General features: G+C 41.6%; 2 long non-coding RNA genes across 2 annotated transcripts; one reads left to right on the top strand and one right to left on the bottom strand.

The window, feature by feature from the left end:
* LOC117517076 lies at positions 1-27,642 on the top strand. Its single transcript, XR_004562641.1, has 4 exons — positions 1-31; positions 4,022-4,119; positions 25,160-25,166; positions 27,630-27,642. It is a non-coding gene; the product is annotated as an uncharacterized LOC117517076 (long non-coding RNA).
* LOC117517075 lies at positions 15,334-23,868 on the bottom strand. The gene is made up of 3 exons (XR_004562640.1): positions 23,856-23,868; positions 23,288-23,291; positions 15,334-15,500 (listed from the first exon to the last, which is right to left on the bottom strand). It is a non-coding gene; the product is annotated as an uncharacterized LOC117517075 (long non-coding RNA).
* Positions 27,643-27,783: the final 141 nt, after the last annotated feature.

The following is a 27,783-nucleotide window of genomic DNA, read 5'->3' as shown; positions in this document are numbered from 1 at the left end:
GGCACCGCTCACGATCTTAAGTCCTTTGCAGGTGACGTCTTAACTGTGACTCAGTAATGTTGGTTGAACACACACACACACACACATGCATACAAAGGTCTTTCACATTTCTAACTGTATGGTTGTGGTATTCATGTCATGTACAACTCCAATTCCCAATGAAATTGGGACGTTGTGTAAAATGTAAATAAAACCAGAATACAATGATTTGGCAAATCCTCTTCAAGCTATATTCAATTGAATACACCACAAAGACACGATATTAAATGTTCAGACTGATAAAGTTTATTGTTTTGTGCATAATATTTGCGTATTTTGAAATGGATGCCTGCAACACATTTCAAAAAGCTGGGACAGTGGTATGTTACCACTGTGTTACATCACCTTTCCTTCTAACACTAATAAGCGTTTGGGAAATGAGGACATTAATTGTTGAAGCTTTGTTGTGGAATTCTTTCCCACTCTTGCTTGATGTATGACTTCAGTTGTTCAACAGTCCGGGGTCTCCGTTGTTGTATTTGGCGCTTCATAATGCGCCATACATTTTCAATGGGCGACAGGTCTGGACTGCAGGCAGGCCAGTCGAGTACCTGCACTCTCAGTGCGGTGCCAGGAACTTTTTGTTGGGGGGGCTGAGGGGTGAGCTGGGGTTTAAAAGTTTGGAGGGTCCACAAAATGTCGTCGAAATGAAACAATATATAGAAAATTTCTTTATAAATACCAAGGAATATGTTTTAGTCACCCGTGCCTCCTCTAAAATGTGGTCTCAATGCACACACACATCACTTAGAATGATTGCAAGTTCAGTAAACTTGGACATAGGTATAAATAAAGATAAGTGAAGTTTTAAGAGTGGCCATAATAGATATTAGGAAACCTAAATTTTGGAGTATGGACTTAAATTTGTCTCATTAATACTTGCAAATGCACAGAGGGTGATCTTACAAATATCCTTTGATTTTGTACACGTGCTTTGTGATCCACAACACAAATTTCTGAGTTTGTAATATTGTGTGTGGGTTTTTACAAATAAATGTTTATTTGCAAAACTGAAAATTCTGTTTGTGAAGGGTGATTCAGCATTGGTGAATCAGCGAACACACACATTCATCATTTTGCTCAGTTACGCAATATTGAGACATTCTCAGTGCAAAACTGCAGTTGAGATCCACAAATATGTCAGTCGCTATTCACATTATTGGCAGAATTATTGGGGGGGCTGAGGGGGAGCTTGGTTCATTATTGGGTGGGCTTAAGCCCCCCCAAGCCCCCCCTTGGCGCCGCCACTGTGCACTCTTTTACTACAAAGCTACGCTGTTGTAACACGTGCAGAATGTGGCTTGGCATTGTCTTGCTGAAATAAGCAGGGATGTCCCTGAAAAAGACATTGGTTGGATGGCAGCATGTGTTGCTCCAAAACCTGGATGTACCTTTCAGCATTGATGGTGGCATCACAGATAAGTAAGTTGCCCATGTCATGGGCATTGACACACCCCCATACCATCACAGATGCTGGCTTTTGAACTTTGCGCTGGTAACAACCTGGATGGTCTTTTTCCTCTTTTGTCCAGAGGACACAACGTCCATGATTTCCAAAAATGTGGACTCATCAGACCACAGTACACTTTTCCACTTTGTGTCTGTCCATTTCAAATGAGCTCTGGCCCAGAGAAGGCAGCGGCATTTCTGGATGTTGTTGATGTATGGCTTTCGCTTTGCATGGTAGAGTTTTAATTTGCACTTGTAGATGTAGCAACGAACTGCGTTAACTGACAATGGTTTTCTGAAGTGTTCCTGAGCCCACGCAAGTAAGGTACTTTACATAATGATGTCTGTTTTAATGCAGTGCCACCTGAGAGAGCGAAGGTCACAGGCATTTAATGTTGTTTTTGGCCTTTCCGCTTATGTGTAGAAGTTCTCCAGATTCTGTGACTCTTCGGTTTATATTATGGGACTGTAGATGATGGAATCCCGAAATTGGGTGAGTGGTTTTCTGATGTCAATGTTGTGGATCGAGGGGCCCATGGTGGCGGCGGGGTTATGGTATGGGCAGGCGTCTGTTATGGATGAAGAACACAGGTGCATTTATTGATGGCATTTTGAATGCACAGAGATACCATGACGAGATCCTGAGGCCCATTGTTGTACCATACATCCAAGAACATCACCTCATGTTGCAGCAGGATAATGCACGGCCCCATGTTGCAAGGATCTGTACACAATTCTTGGAAGCTGAAAATGTCCCAGTTCTTGCATGGCCAGCATACTCACCGGACATGTCACCCATTGAGCATGTTTGGGATGCTCTGGACCGGCGTATACGACAGCGTTTACCAGTTCCTGCCAATATCCAGCAACTTCGCACAGCCATTGAAGAGGAGTGGACCAACTTTCCACAGGCCACAATTGACAACCTGATCAACTCTATGCGAAGGAGATGTGTTGCACTGCATGAGGCAAATGGTGGTCACACGTGTTGCGTTTATATTTTTGTGAGTGTATATATATATATACATACATACACACACAACACACACACACACACACACACAACACACACACAGGTTTTCCTTGCAACCATCAACTCCACCAGGTGATTTCACTGATTAACTGGTTTCATCTGCTCAAGGTCATGTTAATCAGTGAAATCACCTGATGGAGTTGGTTGTTGCAAAGAAAACCTGCACCCCTCTCGGCCCTTTATGGAATGAGTTTTACACACCTGAAATACAGGCTCATGTCTTCTTGAATATGGTGCCACAAGCTTGGTGCCTCTTTGCAGCACCTCTCAAGCTCTTGCTTCCAAAACAGAAGGTTCCCAGTCTCCATTTAATGTGTACTTGTGTCAGGAAGGGCATCCTGTGTAAAACCTGTGCCAAATCAATGCACACATCCAGAGCTGTTGTGGTGATCCCAGAGACAGAAAAAAGCCTGAAAGAACTTGACAGTTGTCTGCAAAAGTTTGGGCACCCCTGATGATTTTCAGAATTTTCCTTTATAAATCACTGGTTGTTTGGATCAGCAATTTCAGTTAAATATATCATACAGCAGACAAACATGTGATATTTGAGAAGTGAAATGAAGTTTATAGGATTTACAGAAAGTCTGCAATAATTCTTTCAACAAAATTAGGCAGGTGCATAAATTTTGGCACCCCAACAGAAAACATACATCACTATTTAGTAGATCATCCTTTTGCAGAAATAGCAGCCTCTAAACATTTCCTATAGCCTCTAATGAGAGTCTGGATTCTGGTTGAAGGTATTTCTTCTTTACAAAACATCTCAGGTTGGTTGGTTTTCCGAGCATGGACAGCCCGCTTAAAATCACACCACAGATTTTCAATAATACTCAGGTCTGGGGACTGAGATGGGCATTCCTTAACGTTGTACTTGTTATTCTGCATGAATGCCTTAGTAGATTTTGAGCAAAGTTTAGGGTCGTTGTCTTGTTGAAACATCCAGCTCTGGCGCAACTTCAACTTTGTCACTGATTCATGAACATTGTTCTCAACAATCTTGCCAATGTTGACTGGAATCCATGTGACCCTCAACTTTAACGAGATTCCCAGGACCTGCACTGGCCACACAGCATGATGGAACCACCTCCAAATTTTACTGTAAGTAGCAAGTGTTTTTCTTAGAATGCTGTGTCTTTTTCAGCCATGCATACCGCCCCTTGTTATGTACAAATAACTCAATTTTAGAGGTGAAACATTTGCAAATGGCCCCCTTAAATACCCTTTCTTATGATTGGATTCACCTGTGTAAGGAGGTCAAGGGTCAATGAGCTTACCAAATATTTTTTTTTCCAATAATTAGTGCTAAATGTATTTTAATCCCAAATTTATGCACCTGCCTAATTTATTTTAAATAATTATTTGCAGAGATGTAACTATATAATAAATAACTATATGCAGAGATATATGCAGAGATTTTTTTTTTTTTCGACAGTGACATAATTTCTAGGCTGTTGGATCTGCTCATTAAATATTGATTGTTCCATTTGTTTTCCCCTGCAGACAAATCTTCAAACTGAGAAAAAGAAAGCCCACAACATTTGTGACCTGTGTAGTTCCAGTAACATCAGTTGGATTTCTGTTACACTGTGGTTGATCTGGTGAGTCCCATGTTTTTTTTTTATTTGTTTTACCTCCAGATTCAGTCAAGTGTGCCCACTATATATACATGCATACATACATATATATATACATATATATACATATATACATGTAACACACCATACGCTTTTACAAAAGCAATGCTGCATTAAAGTCAGTGTTAGTGCAAAATGGAGTGATTCTCTAAACAGTTGAAATGATGTTCATTGTGCAATCATGTTGAGCAGCTGCGGTAACATTGTTGTAGGTTGGCTCAAACTCGCGCAGAGAAAAGGCATATCAACACTGAATACATACCACAAAATTTTCCGACATGATAGCGATGCGTCAAAGAAATCTGCATCCTGTTCTGCTTCTTTGCATTGATGCAGAAAGGTGAGAAAATAAAAAGAGCAACAGCCTACTGCAACAAGTTGCGCTTGTTGACAACAGTGAAGATGGCACTATAAGCGACGCAACATGATGATGTTAAACTCATGAGGACGGGCAGTTTTTTTTTTTTTTTTCCTAAGGCGCAGGGGTGTCTCAATTCATCAGGCTTGAGGCATACCCCTGCACCTTACCCCTTGTTTTAAAGGGGCAGGGGGAAGAAGTACAAAAGAGAACTGAGATTGGGCTGAAGTGATATTGGCTTTGCTGGCACTCATCAGGAGTGATTGTCACGTGTGGATCACTTGCATCACAGCTACTCCTGACTTTCAACACTGGTTAATTGCAAGACACACGCATTGTTTCACGTGCATCCAGACATGCGATTGCCACGGGCTGATGATGCATTATTCCCCATGTCTCGTGTTCGACAGCTGTTCAGCCTATATATGACAAGTACAATGCTCATACTCTTTCACAAACTTCCTCTGGATAGCTTGCTCGGGGGGGGGGGGGGGGGTTGATAGGTCTAACCTTACTCGTGTGAAGTGACTTGAACAGTTTTTGTTGTCATTTAGCATTATAAAATAAATTGAAAGAGCTGCAGCACACCTGCAGGCTGTCAATCCTTGCGACCTGTACATGTCCACACGTGCTGTGAGGCAGGCTTCAGACAAACAGCCCGTGAGTGCCAATCCCTCAGATGGCACTGCATTAAGAACAGTTATTCAATTGCTGATATAAACCCATGGGCACATGATTACTTTGGAAAACTTTTGGTCAAGCCTGGCAATGCCAAATCACATTGACAAATGCCACTTAAAACTTTACTGTGTGGGACGTCCGGGCACAACACCATTAGTTGGCAGCATGATGATCAAAAACCCAACTGAACAAGAGCAATTTGAGAAATGCTGTCATACAAAAAATATGGGATATGCGTTTCACTGCAGTGAAGAATGCATGTGCTCTACTTTGGAGAAACCAAAAAGCCACTCAACAAGCAATGTCTCAATACAGGAAGCCCAATTCCTCTGGTCATGACACACGCCATTTTATCTGTATCTGAAAGAAAAAGGGCACGGCTTTGAAGATACAATGTTTATATCTTAAGCCCGTTTACACATAGACGGTAAACTCTCCCGGAAGCGTCCCGGCTTATGGATCACAAGCCGTAGTTAACGCTGGCGCACGGGGGCGTGGTTTGGTTCCAGCTTCACTGGGAATCGTCGAAAAATTATTCAACATGGTTGAATAATTCCAGGAGCGCTCCCGGAGAAGTGGCCTGACGACGGAGACACACACGAACAACGGCGTTTGATACTTGTTAATCGCCGTGTCATCCCACCCCTTCCTGTAGTCCCGCAGTTTACACCGCCGTAATTGGCGGCCAGCGTTGTATCCCTAACCAACGGCGTGTAAAATGACGATAGAGCCCACATCGGCGTCCTCAAAGGCATTTTTAACCGGTTGACAGAGGCAGACAAAACGGCGGCGCTAGCAGACAGTACACTGTTCTAAACACCACCTCCCGGTTAACGGCGTTCCAACGGCCAATAGGCGGCGGTCAGTATAAAAACGCTAGCGCGCTGCATGCGGGTCTTTCACTCGCGGCCAGCTCCAGATATTTTTGCAGAGAAGCTCCAGTATACCTCCTAAAATAAAACTGGCAGTGGCAAGGACTTACCAAGAGGTCTGGTTCAGAAGCATAGGGTAGTCCTGTGGTGCAGACAAGCAACACGGTGAGGAGGGGGAAAAAGGAGAAAAAGAAAAGGCTGAGAGATGAGCTCCCTGTCACTCCCTCCCCCTGCACTGACAGTTGCTTCAGCCTATTATACTCTGGGGGCGGTGCCTATAAGCAAAGGTTCTTGGAGTAACGCAGGATTTGCCTGGATAAATCCAGTGGTACACAGGGCATTATCGGCGGCAGCAGAACACCGCCATTCTCACGCGCGTCTTAACCTGCGATTGTAAAGGATAGAACTGAGTATTAACCTCTGTTGCCTGACGTGTGCCGGATGCTACGGCGTCAAAACTCCGCTTTATTCGGCGTTTTTAGCTGCGTTTTAGCCGCGTATTTGCGGCTAGTACAGCGCTCAAAACGCCGGCGAAATGCTCCGCCCCTTTCCACCGCGAAAACAGCCGGAACTACGCGAACTTCGGTCTACGTACTACCCGCGGACAAAACCGTCTATGTGTAACCTGGGCTTTAGTCAGGGAAGATGGTTGGTTCATCAAAGAAGCCATCTTTGATGAAATGATGAAACCTTCTCTAAATAGGGAAAAAATGTAACTGATGGTTATTGATCTGCAAAGCATTACCATCAGTTTGTTTTGTTATGAGACTGGTTGTATTTGCCATTCAATTTATCTTATTTATATCACACCAAATCACAAAAAACGCTGCCTCAAGGAAACTTCACATGAATAAGGTCGAATCTTACCAACCCCCCTTAGCAAACACACAGGTGACAGTGGTCAGGGACATTTCACACATATTACGAATGTGGTTGAAATGCGCATGAAGCAGGAATCATATGCAACACGTGTAAATTCGTAGCTGCCTCAAATGTGTCATACACCTATTACCACAACTATTGCGCACACCAGCAGATGAAAGACAGAGTGTGGCTGTGAGAGCGCGGTCGATCCCTCTCGCGGCAGGTGTTGCCAAATTCCAGGTGACACACACGCACATCTAACACTGCTCACTTGGCACTTATAAAATGTTTGGCCATTTGCACTGTTAACATGACAGCAGTCACCAGATGATCACTGTTGAGCTGGATATGAAATTTGTCTAAGTGGCCCCACGACTGTGGCGTGAAAAACACGTGTGGTGCATGTGTGTTGCGCCTCCCCCACTTGCATAAATTGCTGATATGTATGTACAGATCTGATCACATGGGGGTCAGTGTTGCAGGCCAAATGGTCCCCCTAAAAATCGGTCCCCCCTGATGGCGTGGTTCACAGATTAAAACCTTGTTTCTGCTAAAAAAAAACTGCACTCCAGTCATCATCTATCTCAGCAATAGATATCTGAAGCTTTTTTACAACAATCATTTCCACATAAATTCAGCATTATTTCATAAAAGGTGGCAGAAGCGACCAGAGCTCCGCGACTAAACGAGGTGCTAGCTGATGATTCACTGCGCATTGGACATTTCAAAGCGTCACGGAATTTTGCTGACTTTCTGCTTAAAACGGTCTCGTTTCTGCTTAAAACTGACTTTAGAATGATTTAAGAGATTTTACCTTTATCATCTAATGGTTAATAATCACATTAATCCATCTGATTGCTTTGGGTGAAGAGACTCTGTCTCAGACGTGCTGCTGTAGTCTGAAATAACGCATGCGCTGATGCAAAAGGCAGATCAATTTTTAGGGGTGGACCGTTCAGTCTGGGACACCGGACAGCGAGGTCTGAGTGGACACAGCACGGGGAGGGGCCTGTCAGCTGATCACGGCACACTGACAGCTGGATGACGGTTCACTGCACACATTAAAAACACAGAATCCACTGCCAGGACAGTTATATGAATAATTACGACAATACTTACATATGCAATTACATAACAAATAACAGAAATTTAGCCATTTCATGCTCCTGTTATAAGACAGTGATTGTAGCGCCGTGGTAAAGTTTCCATCTGGTAATCAGAGCTTGCAGGTTTGATTCCCTTGAGCGGCATTTATTTTTTATTTATCCAGGTTATTTAACCACGGGGTTCTGTATTGCATCCTTTTTATTTATTATTTATATCAGCCCAGTGATATTCACTAATTTCACAGCTGATTTTGATTTTATTTTTCTCCACATCAGCGGCTCGATGTGGTGCACCATGTCCCAGCTGCTCACACTGTGTTCCTGCTCGCACGACGCCGTCGCGTGCACAATACCATTGCAGCGGGATCGTGCAAGCCTGCCCGTCGGCTCGATGTTTTCATGGTTTGCTCATAGGAGCTGTTCCGCCGTGATTAACCCTGATTTGTACTTATTCATATCATGTGTGAAAGGACCCTAAGGAAAAATTCCCTCTGGTGATAATGAGGAAGAAACCTCAAGCAGACCAGTCTTGGAGAGGTGACCCACTAAGGCCATTCTGACAGTTACAGGGATTTAACACAAACAGAACAGCAACAAAAACAGTCCTTAATTGAAAAGCAGTCCATTCAACATACTATGATGTCAAAAGATTCAGGAGTGCTTTTGATAATTCTCTGTTCTTTGTGATATTACACAGATGGATAAGTGCTTTGCCAGGTTTCGATCCCATTTGGGTGCCAGTTTTCATTTGACCCCTTTTCCTTCTGTCTGACCCGGTCTTGAGTTGTCTGTTGTTTATTTTCTGTCACCTGTGATTCTCATTCTAGTTTGGTATTGGTCATCCCTTCTCTGTGTATTATTCTGTAGTCTCTAGGGTTTTTTTTGTTTCTGTTGTCATTTATTGCTTTCTCTGCTATTCAATAGTCTCGGGTTTTGTTTCTGTTCTACATGTAGGCAATGTTTAGCCTTTAGTTTGTTTGCCATTTAGTTACATTTTACACTCCAGCTCTTTTTCAGTCCTGTTCTAATTTATCGTGCCAGTTGTGTTTTCGTGTAATCATTAGTTTTATTTCTTGGTTGTTTTGTTCTTTTCATTTGTTGACTTATTTATTTTCTCCACTTGCGAAGTTCTGTTGCTGTAATCTCCCCGTGAACTGCCTACCTGTATACTGAACCCTTGCCTGCATTTTTTTATTTATACATCTTGCCTGTGAGTCTGCATTTTGTGTCCAGCCTCTGTCTGTGCCTCGCCTCCACTCAGCCTGACAGCTTTGTAATTTTTTGTAATCGATTAAAGATTCGACTTATTCTATCAATGATGGATGCAGAGATCTTAATCCATGCCTTTTTGTTTCAGCTTGTATTTGTATTCAATGATTATAATGTTTTCTGGTTTGCCACATACAAACATTCAAGGTCTTAAAATGGTTCAAAATGCTTCAGCGAGAATCCTGACAAGAGGTCAAGAGTGCTCTCTGCAGCAGGTTTTCATCCAGGATGTCTCTGTAGATTGCTGCATTCATCTTTCCCTCAATCCTGATGAGTCTCCCAGTTCCCACTGCTGAAAAACATCCCCACTGCATAATGCTGCCACCACCATGCTTCACGGTAGAGATGATGCCTGGTTTCCTCCAAACATGATGGCTGGCATTCACACCAGAGAGTTCAATCTTTGTCTCATCAGACCAAAGAATTTTGTTTCTCATGGTCTGAGAGTCTTTCAGGTGCCTTTTGGCAAACTCCAGGTGGGCTGCCATGTGCATTTTACGAAGCAGTAGCTTCTGTCTGGCCACTCTACCATACAGGCCTGATTGGTGCATTGCTGCAGAGATGGTTGTCCTTCTGGAAGGTTCTCTCCCCACACAGGAATACTAGAGCTCTGACAGAGTGACATCAGGTTCTTGGTCACCTCCCTGACTAAGGTCCTTCTCCCCCTGATCGCTCAGTTTAGATGGGCAGCCAGCTCTAGGAAGAGTCCTGGTGGATCTGAAGATCTTTGATTTACAAATGATGGAGGCCACTCGTATGTATATGTATGTATATATATATATATATATATATATATATATATATATATATATATATATATATATATGTGTGTGTGTATATATATATATATATATATATATATATATATGATGAGAGATTTTGGTCTGGTAGTGTCACTTTAAGGACGGCCCACGGTGCCTGACGGCAATCTGCGCTGTTGGAAACCTTAACGGGCGAGTTGGAACATGCCCAAGCTGTTAAACAATTTCTCAGTTACTCACTTGTTGAAAGCCATCAAAAGCCGCCTGAATTTTACAAATGGTTTTCAACACGGAGGTGTTTTTCCTGTCGCGGTGCACAGAGATTTGTCGAGTCGTCACGGAAACGACTCGGCGAATTTGCGCGCACGTCTTTCATTAAAAAAATGTCCTTAAACAGTGGAATGTCCGCATAAAGTCCTCATGCCGGCCTCTTCTGAATCTTCTCTGTTCTCTCACGACGTCCTGGGTGAATTAAGTCTTAAATTAGGATGTTTTCAGGTCGAAACAGGCCGACGACGGCGCCTGGAAGCGCTGCAGGACGTCCCGCTCCGTGGGAAGTCCTTACAGCGACAGAAACACCCCATAATCTCTCATCAGCCGTTAAACTTTTCACCGAAAACCAGTTTAATTTCTTGAATAGTGTCCACTCGGATATTCCTCACAGGTCCAGAAAAATTTTTGATAAAGCAACGCGCGTCGTCTGGAGCAGCGTGTGAAACAAAGGAATTCAGCCGAGAGGGCGGGACCACATCTCACTCAAGGCCTGCCCACAGGGAAATGACGTCACTGACACGCGTGAAAAAACTCACGCATGCGCACGGGGGTTCAAGCATGATTGGTGTAATCGCACGTCATTCAAATCCATGTAGTTAAAAAAAATAATAAAAGGGTCGGTTTATTGTCTAATAGACCTCGTATATGTATGTACATATGTATACTCAACAAAAATATAAACGTAACACTTTTGGTTTTGCTCCCTTTTTGTATGAGATGAACTCAAACATCTAAAACTTTTTCCACATACACAATATCACCATTTCCCTCAAATATTGTTCACAAACCAGTCGAAATCTGTGATAGTGAGCACTTCTCCTTTGCTGAGATAATCCATCCCACCTCACAAGTGTGCCATATCAAGATGCTGATTAGACACCATGATTAGTGCACAGGTGTGCCTTAGACTGCCCACAACAAAAAAGGCCACTCTGAAAGGTGCAGTTTTGTTTTATTGGGGGGGGGGATACCAGTCAGTATCTGGTGTGACCACCATTTGCCTCATGCAGTGCAACACATCTCCTTCGCATCATCCGTGAAGAGAACACCTCTCCAACGTGCCAAATGCCAGCGAATGTGAGCATTTGCCCACTCAAGTCAGTTACAACGACGAACTGGAGTCAGGTCGAGACCCCGATGAGGACGACGAGCATGCAGATGAGCTTCCCTGAGACGGTTTCTGACAGTTTGTGCAGAAATTCTTTGGTTATGCAAACCGATTGTTTCAGCAGCTGTCCGAGTGGCTGGTCTCAGACGATCTTGGAGGTGAACATGCTGGATGTGGAGGTCCTGGGCTGGTGTGGTTACACGTGGTCTGCGGTTGTGAGGCTGGGTGGATGTACTGCCAAATTCTCTGAAACGACTTTGGAGACGGCTTATGGTAGAGACATGAACATTCAATACACGAGCAACAGCTCTGGTTGACATTCCTGCTGTCAGCATGCCAATTGCACGCTCCCTCAAATCTTGCGACATCTGTGGCATTGTGCTGTGTGATAAAACTGCACCTTTCAGAGTGCCCTTTTATTGTGGGTAGTCTAACGCACACCTGTGCACTAATCATGGTGTCTAATCAGCATCTTGATATGGCACACCTGTGAGGTGGGATGGATTATCTCAGCAAAGGAGAAGTGCTCACTATCACAGATTTAGACTGGTTTGTGAACAATATTTGAGGGAAATGGTGATATTGTGTATGTGGAAAAAGTTTTAGATCTTTGAGTTCATCTCATACAAAATGGGAGCAAAACCAAAAGTGTTGCGTTTATATTTTTGTTGAGTGTATTTTCAGATTACTAAACTTTTGGCTTGGATTTAGCTCCATACAAATACTGACCGAATAAAAAATTAAAAATATCTCTCCATAAAAAGAGGATAATATAATGTTTCTGATAAATGATACTATAAATCAATACAAAACCTTACTAGAGACAAGAAAACTCATTAAAATTCCAGTGTTTGAGTATAATATTATAAAAATTATACATTTATTTGACAACCAGATGCCACTGCAGGATTTTTCAAACATTTCAAAAGATCAGGACCCGTATTCACAAAGCATCCTAAGACTAAAAGTACCTTTTCATGACGTCATTCTAAGAAAGTCTTGGCCGAAAAGATTGGCCGATTCTGATGCCATTGGCCGATTGTGGCCGAATGGCGTCAGAATGACACAACCAGCCACAGTTGGGAAGTGTTGAGGTGTGGTCTGAAGATGGACAGATGGAAGTCTACATCGTTGGTCCCATTCGATCAAATGTCCCGAGTATGTTGCACAGTTCAAAACACTCTTGGCGCTGTCAAGATGGGATGCACATCTGACAGCAGTCTATGTGCAGTTTATGCGCTATCTGATCGCAATCTACATATTCTGACGGTGTCATAACAGCATTTGAAACGATCTGATCACAGTTGATTGAGCTCTGAGATAGATCGGTCACGGCAAAGCCTGCTGGCACGTCCTGCCTGTGTCACTCTGGCCAGGGAGGTCAAAGGAAACATTTATATGTAATAGCATGTATGTGGCAGGCATTCATCATGCACAGTGAATGTGATCAAACCGAAAGCACCATGTGCCACTGCAGGTCAATGCATCGCACAACGCACACTGCCGCAGATCTGAACAGGCTGTTATATCCATAATCAACCTTACAGTACAGATATATTTCCATTCCTTCCCATGGGTGACATAAATAATGTGAAATATTGTACCAATCATATCTGTGATACCACGGGCAGGTGTGCCTCATCGTGGTCGCATATGCAGTAATGCGAATGCGATGTGTCATGGTACACGTCAGAGGCTCAGAGATGAATGGATCTCACCGCTGTAATATAATTACTTGATCACCATCTAAACTCTGTAGGAGGTATGATGCGAAACTGTATCACCAGGACATAACAATATTATTAAACATGAATCTCACCTCCAGCATGGAACCAAGAATGTTTCACAGCACAGGGTGGACAGGAGCCAGGGACCACAGCCTGTGGTGAAAAGCTTCTCATCCAGCTGCTGTGTGCTGCAAACAACCATGGCATAAATAAATCCCATGTGATAATGCAACCAGACATCGTGGTGTACAGAGTTGTGTTGTGCTTCTTATTATGCTTCACCTTTTCAGCACCTGTTCTATGCATGCACATGAGGTCAGTGAGTGCTGGGAAGGAGAGGATGAGTGAAGATGTGATTGCGTGGCAGTGAAGTGACCGCACTGATTCCAACTTGGACAGATATGGCATGAGTCCGGTCCATACGTTGGTTGTACTCCGATGTCCAGTACCGGGGGGGACACAGCACTGTCTCCCACTCCGGTCCTGTGTTTGCTATCCAGACGTTTGGTCATCAAGCAGTCTTCAGAGCCTTTTATGGCTGTCTGACAGTAGTCTGTGTCATCTAAGTGTTGTCTAAATACACTTTGGATGCGACCATGCAGGTGTGGATGAGATAGTCTGGACAGGATCCTCCCACAGTCTACACGCCTCTTTCCCTCACGACTGCGTCCGGATTATGGCCATTTTTACTGTGCCGGCCTGGTTTGTGTGCATTCTTACGATGTGTGATGAGGTATTAGCAGTGGTGGGTACAGTTACGATAACCGATAATTATCGAAGATAATGTTTTCATTATCAGATTATCTTTTTAGATAACTTTAAAAACCATTATCGGACTAATTATCTTGCAATAAATTTTTGTCCGATAATTTTTAGACCGATAACGTCGTAAATAAAGCTGAACAGCTACAAATATTTATAAAACTTAAAATCAGTTGAGCACCTACCCGTTAAATGTTTCAGAGCTGATATGTAGTTCTACCCTCTGCAAAACAGAGAAAAGCTGCTTTAAGAAGAAACCGCTCTACCCTCTGCAGGCAAAGGAGAACTGGTCCCCCCCCCCAAAAAAACTAATTTCTTTTAACCCCTTACTGATATGCAGGCAATATCACCCAAGTCATCCAGAGGCATACATTTTTAACTTATGGTGCAACTTTTAATCAAACTAATTTCAGACAAGTTATTTAAATTAATGTCATGTCTGAAGTTTTATAAAGTGAACATATCAGATATATGCCTTAGTTTTAAACTAATGCGCTAATTTTTAAGGTTTTAGTGTGGATATATGCTGTGCACAGCAGTGCATTATGGGTAGGATAGGGTAATCTCAGTACGTTCATGACATGAGAAATGCATTTGGAACACTCTGATCAGGCTCTACGGACAACGGCATTAAACTCTAGTGCCTAAAACTCTCTTGAATATATTCTCTGGGTTTATAGACGTTGTTATTGTTACACAGATTATCTGAAATTTTGTTTTGGCAAGTTTTCAAGGTCTCTACTGCCATCTACTGGCCAGTAGTGTTCATTCGCCCTATTGACGTATCCCATAATCCCTTGCGTGCCAGAGAGCCACTGCAGTCAAACAACATATAGAGAATCAACACGATGACAGTTGTAAATTAATATACTACAAAAATTTATTTTTTATGCTTTTCGTCACGTTAATAAGAGACTGCTGCATGATACCCTGAAAACCTGCTAAAACAATTATAACAAATAATCCGTGTCTGTTACGTTTAATCTGCGTGGAATTTAATAAACGCAAACCGAATTTCAGACATATTATATATATTAGTCTCGAACAAAGAGGACAAACAGTGTTGTAAAGAACAATAATCAAGACGTTAAAGAGCAAACTTCACTTTCCACCAGAACGACATGATCAGGAAGCGAGCGTGGCTCACCATGTGAGTGAGGTACATTCAAACATTTTGAAGCTTTGTAAGAGTTCATTTAACTTGCTGAGTTTCATCATCATGACATTAAATTATTTTCATGATTCCACATTTCTTAATAGAGTTCAGCTTATAAGATTGGTTCATTTCACTCTCCATTCATAACTAGGAGTGCAGAATGCATTTGGGTTTTTCCCCCCTTTTTGTGACAACCAGTCACAGCTCTTACAAGACTGTGTCATACCGAGCAACAGGTCAACCCTGCCTCCACACAAAGATAAGAGTTTCTGTCCACTCCTTGCTCAGAGTTGCACTCAGACACTTCCTGGATCACTTTTAGACTAAGATTCCTTGCTAGGAATCTTTAGGCTAAGTTGGGAGCTCTCTGAGAGGACTCTGAGATGCTTTGTGAATACGGGCCCAGTTCTTTTTCAATCCAGGATTTCCTTAGCCTTTCCTAACCATGTTTAGCCGCATGTTCTCCTTGAATTGCTGGCTGTTTGAGTGGTGTCCAAAAAATGAGGCGGGCTTCATAGATAATTGGCAAAGCTTCTGGGGAAAACCTGGTCTTGTTAGGAGAGACGGCATCCATCCCACTTTGGATGGAGCAGCTCTCATTTCTAGAAATCTGGCCAATTTTATTAAACCCTCCAAACCGTGACTATCCAGGGTTGGGACCAGGAAGCAGAGTTGTAGTCTTACACACCTCTCTGCAGCTTCTCTCCCCCTGCCATCCCCCCAATACCCCATCCCCGTAGTGACGGTGCCTGCTCCCAGACCACCAACAACCAGTAAAAATCTATTTAAGCATAAAAGTTCAAAAAGAAAAAATAATATAGCACCTTCAACTGCACCACAGACTAAAACAGTTAAATGTGGTTTATTAAACATTAGGTCTCTCTCTTCTAAGTCCCTGTTAGTAAATGATATAATAATTGATCAACATATTGATTTATGCTGCCTTACAGAAACCTGGTTACAGCAGGATGAATATGTTAGTTTAAATGAGACAACACCCCCGAGTCACACTAACTGTCAGAATGCTCGTAACACGGGCCAAGGGGGAGGATTAGCAGCAATCTTCCACTCCAGCTTATTAATTAATCAAAAACCCAGACAGAGCTTTAATTCATTTGAAAGCTTGACTCTTAGTCTTGTCCATCCAAATTGGAAGTCCCAAAAAACAGTTTTATTTGTTATCTATTGTCCACCTGGTCGTTACTGTGAGTTTCTCTGTGAATTTTCAGACCTTTTGTCTGACTTAGTGCTTAGCTCAGATAAGATAATTAGAGTGGGCGATTTTAACATCCACATAGATGCTGAGAATAACAGCCTCAACACTGCATTTAATCTATTATTAAACTCAATTGGCTTCGCTCAAAATGTAAATGAGTCCACCCACCACTTTAAGCATACTTTAGATCTTGTTCTGACTTATGGTATGGAAATTGAATACTTAACAGTATTCCCTGAAAACCCCCTTCTGTCTGATCATTTCTTAATAACATTTACATTTACTTTAATGGACTACCCAGCAGTGGGGAATAAGTTTCATTACAGTAGACGTCTTTCGGAAAGCGCTGTAACTAGGTTTAAGGATATGATTCCTTCTTTGTTATGTTCTCCAATGCCATATACCAACACAGTGCACAGTAGCTACCTAAACTCTGTGAGTGAGATAGATTATCTCGTCAATAGTTTTACATCCTCATTGAGCACAACTTTGGATGCTGTAGCTCCGCTGAAAAAGAGAGCTTTAAATCAGAAGTGCCTGACTCCGTGGTATAACTCACAAACTCGCAGCTTAAAGCAGATAACCCGTAAGTTGGAGAGGAAATGGCGTCTCACTGATTTAGAAGATCTTCACTTAGCCTGGAAAAAGATTCTGTTGCTCTATAAAAAAAAGCCCTCCGTAAAGCTAGGACATCTTACTACTCATCACTAATTGAAGGAAATAAGAACAACCCCAGGTTTCTTTTCAGCACTGTAGCCAGGCTGACAGAGTCAGAGCTCTATTGAGCCAAGTATTTCTTTAACTTTAACTAGTAATGACTTCATGACTTTCTTTGCTAATAAAATTTTAACTATTAGAGAAAAAAAATACTCATAACCATCCCAAAGATATATCGTTATCTTTGGCTGCTTTCAGTAATGCTGGTATTTGGTTAGACTCTTTCTCTCCGATTGTTCTGAGTTATTTTCATTAGTTACTTCCTCCAAAGCATCAACATGTCTATTAGACCCCATTCCTACCAGACTGCTCAATGAAGCCCTACCATTAATTAATGTGTCAATCTTAAATATGATCAATCTATCTTTATTAGTTGGCTGTGTACCACAGGCTTTTAAGGTGGCAGTAATTAAACCATTACTTAAAAAGCCATCACTTGACCCAGCTATCTTAGCTAATTATAGGCCAATCTCCAACCTTCCTTTTCTCTCAAAAATTCTTGAAAGGGTAGTTGTAAAACAGCTAACTGATCATCTGCAGAGGAATGGTCTATTTGAAGAGTTTCAGTCAGGTTTTAGAATTCATCATAGTACAGAAACAGCATTAGTGAAGGTTACAAATTATCTTCTTATGGCCTCAGACTGGACTCATCTCTGTGCTTGTCCTGTTAGACCTCAGTGCTGCTTTTGATACTGTTGACCATAAAATTTTATTACAGAGATTAGAGCATGTCATAGGTATTAAAGGCACTGCACTGCGTGGTTTGAATGATATTTATCTAATAGATTACAATTTGTTCATGTAAATGGGGAGTCGTCATCACAGACTAAGGTTAATTATGGAGTTCCACAAGGTTCTGTGTTAGGACCAATTTTATTCACTTTATACATGCTTCCCTTAGGCAGTATTATTAGAAAGCATTGCTTAAATTTTCATTGTTACGCAGATGATACCCAGCTTTATCTATCCATGAAGCCAGAGGACACACAACAATTAGTTAAGCTGCAGGAATGTCTTACAGACATAAAGACATGGATGACCTCTAATTTCCTGCTTTTAAATTCAGATAAAACTGAAGTTATTGTACTTGGCCCCACAAATCTTAGAAACATGGTGTCTAACCAGATCCTTACTCTGGATGGCATTACCCTGACCTCTAGTAATACTGTGAGAAATCTTGGAGTCATTTTTGATCAGGACATGTCCTTCAATGCACATATTAAGCAAATATGTAGGACTGCTTTTTTGCATCCGCGCAATATCTCTAAAATTAGAAAAGTCTTGTCTCAGAGTGATGCTGAAAAACTAATTCATGCATTTATTTCCTCTAGGCTGGACTATTGTAATTCATTATTATCAGGTTGTCCTAGAAGTTCCCTGAAAAGCCTTCAGTTAATTCAAAATGCTGCAGCTAGAGTACTGACGGGGACTAGAAGGAGAGAGCATATCTTGCCCATATTGGCCTCTCTTCATTGGCTTCCTGTTAATTCTAGAATAGAATTTAAAATTCTTCTTCTTACTTATAAGGTTTTGAATAATCAGGTCCCATCTTATCTTAGGGACCTCATAGTACCATATCACCCCAATAGAGCGCTTCGCTCTCAGACTGCAGGCTTACTTGTAGTTCCTAGGGTTTGTAAGAGTAGAATGGGAGGCAGAGCCTTCAGCTTTCAGGCTCTTCTCCTGTGGAACCAGCTCCCAATTCAGATCAGGGAGACAGACAACCTCTCTACTTTTAAGATTAGGCTTAAAACTTTCCTTTTTGCTAAAGCTTATAGTTAGGGCTGGATCAGGTGACCCTGAACCATCCCTTAGTTATGCTGCTATAGACTTAGACTGCTGGGGGGTTCCCATGATGCACTGAGTGTTTCCTTCTCTTTTTGCTCTGTATGCACCACTCTGCATTTAATCATTAGTGATTGATCTCTGCTCCCCTCCACAGCATGTCTTTTTCCTGGTTCTCTCCCTCAGCCCCAACCAGTCCCAGCAGAGGACTGCCCCTCCCTGAGCCTGGTTCTGCTGGAGGTTTCGTCCTGTTAAAAGGGAGTTTTTCCTTCCCACTGTCGCCAAGTGCTTGCTCACAGGGGGTCGTTTTGACCGTTGGGGTTTTTCTGTAGTTATTGTATGGCTTTTGCCTTACAATATAAAGCGCCTTGGGGCAACTGTTTGTTGTGATTTGGCACTATATAAATAAAATTGATTTGATTTTGATTTGTCCTTTGACCAAACTACACCAAAATTTAATTGTTGTGGTTACATTCTGATGTAACCCCAATGCAGGGAACCAGCTAGAAGTTTTCAAACAGTGTCCTTTAATCTAAGCCCAAAATGCAGGCCAGGGTCATACACAGGTGATCAAAAATATTCAAAACACAAATGTAAAAAAAACTAAATAAATAAAATAAAAATAAAACAGTCAGGTCAAACATCACAAAAGAAAATCCAGGCAGGTCTAAATTACAAAATCAGACTGGGAGGATATTAAAACACACAAAAAAAATACCATAGCAAAGACAGCTGACTACCAGCAACCACAAACCTGAAAAGTAGAGTTTAAGTAGACTGGGAGGTTATTCCAATTGACAGCAGGTGCACTGATGGTTGAATGAGTTTGAGTGTGAGCACAAACAGGAAGAAAATAATCCAAACAAGAACAAATAAGACTGTGTCAAAGTGAAACAGGAAGTACAGTGAAACTGACAGACCAACAGAATAAAACCAAAGCAGGATATTTAGAAATAAACCTAAACCTCAACAACACTTAGAAACAAAACCGAAACCTTATATACACTAAAAGAATAAATCAGAAATAAAACTAGTAAAGAGTCACATTGACAAACCCAAAAACAATTTCTAGAACATAGAACTCAAACTTAACCAAAACCAGAATTACTTTAAAATAACTGAAAAACTGAGAACACACCACTGAATACTAAAACACAAAGCGGACAAACATCAGGGACATGGACCACAACACTAATCACTTAGAGATATCAAGATATCTATTCAAATAATATTCCCACCAAGTTTCAATGATATCCATTCAGTCATTAGTATAAGTTATCTCATATTATTTTGAATAGTGATTTCACTGAGCAGGACATAATGAATGCAATTGGTTTCTCAATCTTCATTTATCAGGAAACTATTCTGTCTCACTGCCGTACATCCTGATTGGCAGCTTTACAGTTCTGTCAGGGTTGCTGACTCTCCTGCTCCCTGAAACCTTTGGAATGCTGCTGCCAGAGACCATTAGTCAAATGCAACAGTTCCCCGGGTAAGTTGCCCAGACAACAGTGTTATTACAGCTTAGCTTTAAAGTTTGTGTATGAATTGAATGACAGTTTCAGTTTAACCTGTGTCATTTTGACTTCAGAAAATTTTACAATAATAAACTCAATTTGAGTTGGATTGGAGTTGTACTTCCCCCTGTTTTGACTGTGTAATTAAGCAAAAAGAACATAAATTATAATAAAATTGATTTTCCAATTTCTTCTTTTTCTTGAGGCTGCTCCCGTTAGGGGTTGCCACAGTAGATGTATCGTAGATTCTTAGTCTGCGTGGTTGGGTTGGGTTGTTTTATGCCGGATGCCCTTCCTGACACAGTCCCCCTCATTCATCCAGGCTTGGGACCTGAACTCAGAATGTACTGGCTGCACACCCCATGTGGCTGAGTTTATACAATTTATACAAGTACAAAATTCTAAAATCAATTTGAAATTGTCCAGCAACACCAATGATCTCTTGTTTTTGTTCAAGAAGAATAGATGTGACTTCACTATGAAGTACATTTAAATGCTTCAAGATGCCACTGCTACAAATTATTAATTTATTGTCAAGTTTAGTTGCCCAGTAATGATACACAGCTATTCAAGTAATAATTTTCATTACTCGGCCCAACTTTATTTTTAAAACAGCTCACCCCCCTTCCCCAAAAAATAAAATTTGCATGATACAAGCGAAGCATCGCGCAGTGTCGTGAAGCTTGCTCATGGTACAGGGAGTCTTAACAGGAAGTGCCAAATTTAGAATCCACAGTAAAACAGGAAATGTTCAAATATCAAACACTTCCTGGATTGACAGACGAGATCCCATGGAATCTTGCGGGAACTAATTGTCAAGCTCACACTCAAACCGGAAGTGCCAAATTTTCAGTCACAGCGAAACAGGAAATGTCAAATGTTGAACACTTCCTGGCATGGGTGGAGCTACAGCGGAAGCCAGGCTTTCACTGGACTCCTCTGAAATCTGATTGGACACAGATGATTGACATGTCACGGTACCACGCATCTGGTTGAAAGAGCTGCATTTTGAAATTAGTGACTCACATCGACTGCTAGGTTCCTCCTGTCCAGTAGTTAGTGCTGTGTACCACAAAAGTTCTAATCCACCTTCATAGAAGAAGAAAAATGTTTGCCTCAGATTTGAACTGAACACATCATTTGAACTGTGGCCTTCTAATGACACCAAACTTATATTGGTGAGTAAACGACCATATTTTATTCCAGAAATGAGGTCCTGGTTGTTAAAAGCAGTATTTCGCCTTTAATTCGGGTCGCCTTATATACACATGTTTCAGCGAACAGACAGCAGCTAATTCATGCTCTGTTGGCTTATTAGTGCAGCAGATAACTGAAACAATCCTTCAAATGGTGATACAAGCATCAAATTCAGCACACATACAGCTTAGACACTACACTTTTAAAAAAATCGACTGGCCACTTGAATTTTCAATAGGTGGCCAGGTAGGGGTCAATTGAAGAATTACACAGGGGTCCAAACTTAAAAATGCTCCAATTAAATTCAAAACTACAGCACATCACTTGTCTGATTATAAAGTCTCCAAAAAGGTATAGTTTGGGCTATCTATGACTGAATATTATGGAGTTTTGGGGTCAAAATGGCAAGAATGGTGACAAAGGTCAATTTCAGTTTGTACAGGGGTCAAAAGGTAAAGAGGTGTTCTAATTTTGGTAAAAAAGTGATGCAAATTATTGGCTGAGTTAAAAGGATTAATAAATGGAATACTTTTGACAGCGCTGAATGCTTGGTCTCCAAAGTAAAGGTCAAACAAGGTCAATGTTCATTGGATTCTATGACATGACATATGTTACCCTGTAACATGAACTAAGCATGACACAAGATGCAAACTCAACCAATATGATTTCTATATGATTCCAGCATCTTTTAATTGTAATTCCCTGTGTAATTCTTCAATTGATCCCAACCTGGGTGCCTATTGAAAATGCAAGTGACCAATCAGTTTTTTTCAAAAGAGTTCATGTCTGTGGATTATTTGTGCCAAATTTGATGTTTGTATCACCATTTGCAGGATTCCACTCTAAATATTCTCTTATCTGCTGCACTATATATTAGATGTAACATGCTGCTCCTCAGTTTTTCTCAATTGCCCTCAAAAGTATGGAAACACTTGGTATTTCACACATTTTAATTAGTTTATTCCATTTCAACTACATTTTTTTTCTAAAATTATCTTCCTTAACTCAAACTGAAAGCAAATCTCTCCAACTTGATATAAGTTAATTAAAAAATATAAAATCCAGCTTCCTGATGAAGTGGTGTTGAGGAGGATTGTCTTAAAAAGAAGACCTGAAAGTTCAACTACAATTTGACAGAAAGTACATTTGAGATGAAAGCCTAGATTTGATGTTTTGGTGAAGAAACTTTTGTATTTCTTCATAATTGATGTAAATAAAGTCCAAGACATATTCTTCATGTTTCCATCCCCTGACTTGTCTGAAGAAAATTGGCAATAAAACTGATTATTATTTACAGGTATTATCAAGTTTTAGAGATTTGCTTTCAGTTTGAGTTTGAGGATAATTTCAGAAATTTTTATTCTTTATTTTTTTGTATTTCTTGTACAACCCTAATTCCAATGAAGTTGGGACGGTGTGTAAAATGTAAATAAAAACAGAATACAATGATTTGCAAATCCTCTTCAACCTATATTCAACTGAATACACCACAAAGGCAAGATATTTAATGTTCAAACTGATAAACTTTGTTTTTGTGCAAATATTTGCTTATTTTGAAATGGATGCCTGCAACATGTTTCAAAAAAGCTGGGACAGTGGTATGTTTACCACTGTGTTACATCACCTTTCCTTGTAACAACACTCAATAAGCATTTGGGAACTGAGGACACTAATTGTTTAAGCTTTGTAGGTGGAATTCTTTCCCATTCTTGCTTGATGTACGATTTCAGTTGTTCAACAGTCCGGGGTTTCCCTTGTCATACTTTGCTCTTCACAATGCGCCCCACATTTTCAATGGGCAACAGGTCTGGACTGCAGGCAGGCCAGTCCAGTACTCGCACTCTTTTACTGCAAAGCCACGCTGTTGTAACACGTGCAGAATGTGGCTTGACATTGTCTTGCTGAAATAAGCAGCGGCGTCCCTGAAAAAGACGTTGCTTGGATGGCAGCATGTGTTGCTCCAAAACCTGGATGTACCTTTCAGCATTGACAGTGCCATCACAGATGTGTAAGTTGCCCATGCCATGGGCACTAACACACCCCTATACCATAACAAATGCTGGCTTTTGAACTTTGCGCTGGTAACAATCTGGATGGTCTTGTTCCTCTTTTGCCCGGAGGACACAACGTCCATGATTTCCAAAATCAATTTTAAATGTGGACTCATCAGTCCACAGCACACTTTTCCACTTTGCGTCTGTCCATGTCAAATGAGCTCGGGCCCAGAGAAGGCGGCGGCTTTTCTGGATGTTGTTGATGTATGGCTTTCGCTGTGCATGGCAGATTTTTAACTTGCACTTGTAGATGTAGTGGTGAACTGTGTTAACTGACAATGGTTTCCTGAAGTGTTCCTGAGCCCACATGGTAAGATCCTTTCCACAATGATGTTGGTTTTTAATGCAGTGCCGCCTGAGGGATCAAAGGTCACGGGCATTCAATGTTGGTTTTCGGCCTTGCCGCTTACATGTAGAAAGTTCTCTAGATTCTATGAATCTTCTGATTATATTATGGACTGTCGATGATGGAATCCCTAAATTCCTTGCAACTGAATGTTGAGTTCAGTTGCAAGGAATTTAGGGATTCCATCCAAACATTTTGTTTTAGGGATTCCAAACATTGTTCCTAAACTGATGGACTATTTTTTCATGCAGTTGTTCATAAAGTGGTGATCCTCGCCCCATCTTTGCTTGTGAATGGCTGAGCTTTTTGGGGATGCTCCTTGTATGCCCAATCATGACACTCACCTGTTTCCAATTAGGTGTTCTTTGAGCATTCATCAACTTTCCCAGTCTTTTGTTGTCCCATCCCAACTTTTTTGAATTGTGTTGCAGGCATCCATTTCAAAATTAGCAAATATTTGCACAAAAACAACAAAGTCTATCAGTTTGAATCAGTCACTCCGCAGGGTGGCTGGGCGCTCCCTTAGAGAGAGAGTGAGGAGCTTGGTCACCCGGGAGGAGCTCGGAGTCGAGCCGCTGCTCCTCCATGTTGAAAGGAGCCAGATAAGGTGGCTTGGGCATCTTTTCCGGATGCCCCCTGGACGCCTCGCTGGACAGGTGTTCCGGGCACGTCCCATCGGGAGGAGGCCCCGAGGAAGACCCAAGACACGGTGGAGGGACTACGTCTCTCAGCTGGCTTGGGAACGCCTCAGGGTTCCCCCGGAGGAGCTGGGGGAGGTGTGTGTGGATCGGGTGGAACAACACAGTGCCAACACAGTGCTCAAGACGAGAAATGAGAATTGTGTGGTCGACCGTATCAAATGCGGCAGTGAGATCTAAAAACATAATAACAGCTGAGTTAATAACAAATCACTAAAAACCCTTAAAAGTGCAGACTCAGTGCAATGTAATGCTTTAAAGCCAGACTGAAAATTATCAAGAATATCATGTTCTTCCAAAAAAAAGACTGCAGCTGTACAAATACAGTTTTCTCCAAGATTTTAGCAATGAATGGAAGCTTTGAGATCGGTCTGTAATTAGAAAGAACTGAGGTGTCCAGATTTGGTTTCTTTAGCAGAGGTTCCACAACTACTTCTTCAAAATATGCTGGGACAACACCGGAAGCAAGACTACTATTTATAATTTTTTGGACATTAGGTCCAGTGGTCTCCCAGACCTCTTTTAAGAGGCGAGGAGGAACAATGTCTGTGGGACAGGAGGAGGGTTTAAGTTGAGTGACAATTTTTGTGATAGATGAAAGCGACACAGGCTCAAACCGGTTTAAGACAATTGAGCAAGTGACAGAGCTGTAATTGGGGGGGGGGGGGGGGGGGGGGGGTCAGCTGAAAGGCATAAAAGAAAAATGCTTAAAAAAGGTGGGGGCTATGGGGGCAGAGCCCCTCCAGAAGCTGAATGGCAAAATAAGGAAATTGCTTAAAAAGGCTGGGGGTCTGGGGGCGGAGCTGAAAGGTTTTTGCCATGCTATTGCTCCCCTGACGCATGGACTCAAAATAGAGTCTGAAGTACCTAAATGACATGGTGAGATGCTCGTTCATATCCGTGAAATATGCATATTATTTTGAGTGAAATTAAGAATCAGAGCAAGAGCTTCTTTTTAAACTAACATTGTGAAAACCTTAAAAACATATTTTCATTTGCAAAATATTGACTCACTAAAAACAGTGCAAAATTACTGTGGCTTATTTCATTATCTGTTGTCTGCTGCTCCAAATGATGGTGATCCTGCAATAATGACAAACATTTTTTAATGACTTATTTTCACCAATAATATATGAATGCAGTATTATAATCTCTATATCTACTGCTGTTCATTTAGAAAAACACTTGAATAATTCCTTCACACTTTGAACTTGTGGTTTATTTTCTTCCAGCTGTTCAAAGAAAAGACCTTACAAAATCACTCAGACCACAGATAATGAAGAGATGTCTTCAGTGAGCAAGAAGGAGCACACAACTTTGAGTTGAGGCCAATTGCTGGACAAACACCATGTCTGCATTTCTGCTAAATGGTCCAATATCAACAATTTGAAGAGAAGAAGGAAAAGGATGTTAATTCAGAATAATCATTGAAATTATTATTTTTTTCTTCTTTTACCCTTGTTGAACACACGCCATGCTGGGAACTGTCCAAATCATGCCATGTCCTTTTGGGTTGTCCCATGTGGCTTTCAACCTTTTCCTCATTGTCATGATCCCGCCAGTTAGAGTTGCTGATTTCTGCATCAATATGTTGCTCATGTTGAATATAATGAGGCTCGGCCCGTGCTCAGAGTGGCTGTTTTTTCTTTTGTGAAGCCTCTTTGTACTTCGGTGGACTGTACACCGTGGACAGGACGCCAGTCTGTTCAGGGTCACAAACACAATCACACTCACAGCCACACGCACACCTATGGACAATTTAAACTTTCCAGTCCACTTAACACTTAACCTGCATGTCTTCGGATGTGGGAGGAAGCCAGAGCACCTGGAGTTGACCCACATAAAGACGGGGCATGCAAACTCCACACAGAAAGGCCACAACTGGAAATCAATCCCATGACCTTCTTACTGTGAGGCAACATTGCTAAAACTAAGCCATTGCACTGCCCCTGTTTAGAATATTTGAAATCCAATTTCTGTTCAAGGCTGGAATGAATATTTCCGCAGGCATATCGTTACAGAATAAAACGTTGCCTTAATTTTCCACTTTTATCAAAGAACTGACTCTCCAGACATTTTTTCTGTGTCAGGAATGTCTTAAGTTGAAGGACTTTTCACACAGCGATAAGTCTTCAAAACATTTCCTGGCCAAAATTTATGATGCCCCTGGAAAGCTTCAACAAACAGTCACTGTTGATCAAGGATCATTGTTAAAACAATGCCAGGAAATAGCAACAATATCAAGTACTCCCTAATCAATTTATTGCATCTCACATCTCCAGAAGGGGCCCCCAAAGCATCTCTCAAACAGATCAGCTCAACGGCCCGATGACAAAAGATCAAAGGTCATAAAAATGACCAACACTGGTATGGAACCACAGTGCCACCATGAGGAAGGACACAGACCTTTCAATATGCAAATATACTTTTGCAAGTTGCTCGTTGCTCCCGGTGTGTAGTGGATGCTTTGCATGGCAGCAGCCTCACACTGGGGTGAATGTGAGGCATTGATGTGTAAAGCGCTTTGAGCGTCTGATGGAGACGGAAAGCGCCATATAAATATAGTCCATTTACATTTACTTTCTTTTAACAAAAGAGAGAAATTGTAATTTCTTTTCCTGTTGTTATAGTTAACTAAAGACAAAATTTATATTGCAAATTAATCTATTGCACATCTCTTTTATGTGACTTTATGAGTATTCCTTTTGTTACCCTTTGTTATTGTGAAAACAGTGTTTCTACGTATTAGTCACTGTTGTGAAAGTGTAGGAACACGGACCCACAACAGGGGGCGCAATGAACGGACAATGGAGAGAGTAAATAACAAGATTTACTACTGAAACAAGCACGAGTAATACAACAAACACAATTTGGGGTCGAATCCGCTGGTGTCGTGTGGGCAGGCTCGAAGGTAGGAGACGTCTGTCTCAGTCGAACCGGAACCACCCAGATCTCCTCTGCCACCGAACCCCGGAAATACTGGAACCGCCAAGTCCCGAATTCCCAGGTGGCCACTGCCTCCGCTCGTCGGATCCGGTACTGCTGGCAGGAGAGAGCAACAACACACAGGAGTGGATGAACACACCCAGTAACAGAGAGGGGAGAAGCCGCCTCCACCTCTTGGCAAAGTATAGCAGGAAGGTGAGTACTTATCCAAAGAA

Source organism: Thalassophryne amazonica, chromosome 9 (genome assembly GCF_902500255.1).
Source record: "Thalassophryne amazonica chromosome 9, fThaAma1.1, whole genome shotgun sequence".
Classification (NCBI taxonomy): Eukaryota; Metazoa; Chordata; class Actinopteri; order Batrachoidiformes; family Batrachoididae; genus Thalassophryne; species Thalassophryne amazonica.
The sequence above is the reverse complement of the archived record's forward strand: the minus strand, read 5'-3'. Positions and strand labels throughout refer to the sequence as shown.